The following is a 1,765-nucleotide window of genomic DNA, read 5'->3' as shown; positions in this document are numbered from 1 at the left end:
TGAGAACTTGCCTATTTATTTTGCTGAAGTTTACTTACGATGAGAAAATTGAACAACTAGAATGGTAAATTGGCTCTGTCCCTTAAAGGCCTCATTTTGTGAAAACCAAACATTTAAGCAGGACCAGGACCAGTAACCTGAAAAGGGAAAAGTCTGGGACTTGTGTTCTGCATGGCTCAGTGAGTAGCTTTTTGTTGTTTCCTGATAGCTCCGTGCAGCAGGTCGGACTCTGACCCTGCTGCTGTGGGTGGGGAGAGTAGATAGATTGGGATGAATAGAGTTTATTCTTCTTTCCTCAACTCCTGATTTATGACTGTGAAGTGAAGGGCATGAGAAATATGAAGATGCTCCAAGCCGGTATAATGCAAATCATTTTGGTATAATTCAAGTGAGGCACACAAAATACATTGGTAAAGAAAGTTAAATTTGAAAACATAAACAGCATAACATTTAATACAAATAGGGGGCCTCATATGTGAGGAGGGATTAAGGGAGGCCAGATGATGTGTGTGAATGTTCAATGGATTATTGTAAAAAAAACAAACAAAAAAAGTTAGTTTGGCCTGGATGTTCTGAAGCATTCTTCCACTAACAAATGATTAATAAAGTCATAAATAACAGTTTTATAGATAAGCCATATAGGTAGAACTTCCATCTGTAAGGTAGGATAACAACAATCCCTTTTTGTTTAGTTCTGTTACACTAAACCAGTACAGTTGAGAAATAATAGATTTGGATATCTTATAATTTATGCAAATGCCACAAGAACAATTTTAAAGTATGCTTAATGTGAGTACTTCAATTTTCTGCTACTTTATATTTCTCCACCACATTGCAGAAGGACATTTTGTACTTTTTACTTCAATACATTTATACTTATAGACAGTTATAGAGTAGGTACTAATTTGCAGATTAGATTAGATTGTATAGCCTATGCGAGACATACTATCATCTTACATACATGACACTCCCAAACTGTATGTAAAGTTGTTAAAATTTGCTCAAATAACACCCTGAAAGGTGCCGTTAGGCCTAATGATAATACCGATGCATAATACTTTTTTTACTGAATAATGGAAGTATTATTTATTTACTTTCTTGTCTATTCTTTTTTTAAAAATCGTATTACTTCTGGGCTGTTACTTAAGTAAAGGAGCGTAATACTTATTTCACTGTTGGTGTTTGGTTATTAATCATATTTCATAGCCTACCTTGATCGCTAGACTTGTAAAAATAGTTAGGATAATTAAATTGCCAGTTTTTATGGGTGCCAAGCAGCCTTTTTAAAACATCCCCTCCAGACATGTTTTGAGACATGCATATACAAATAATCTATCTTTCTATAACAGTATATCTTTAAGTAAAATTTCCTTGTGAAAACTATCTTAAAATGATGTCACATCAACTCATACATACGATTAAACAATACACTCAGATTTGACGAGAGCACAGAGAAACGTTTCCTCTTTAGCAGATGAATGTGAAAACAGCCAACATATATCATTCTACACAGTGAAGCTCAAACAACCGAATGAGGAAAACACACTTTTGTGTGGATTGGGACTTGGGAAGTTACCGGGTAAAACATAACAAACACACAGATACTGTATTCTTACTGAAGGAGTAACAACTAGGATGAAATGTACAAGTGTTGTAGAAAGTTAGAGCAGCACTGCCCTGCAGATAACTCCGTTTCAAGAAAGGGCGGGCTGAGTCAACCTGCCACTCCCCGCTCAGGCCTTCGCGGGAGCGCGCCTCTGCTCCT

Source organism: Sander vitreus, chromosome 21 (assembly GCF_031162955.1).
Source record: "Sander vitreus isolate 19-12246 chromosome 21, sanVit1, whole genome shotgun sequence".
Classification (NCBI taxonomy): domain Eukaryota; kingdom Metazoa; phylum Chordata; class Actinopteri; order Perciformes; family Percidae; genus Sander; species Sander vitreus.
This window is presented reverse-complemented; position numbering follows the sequence as displayed.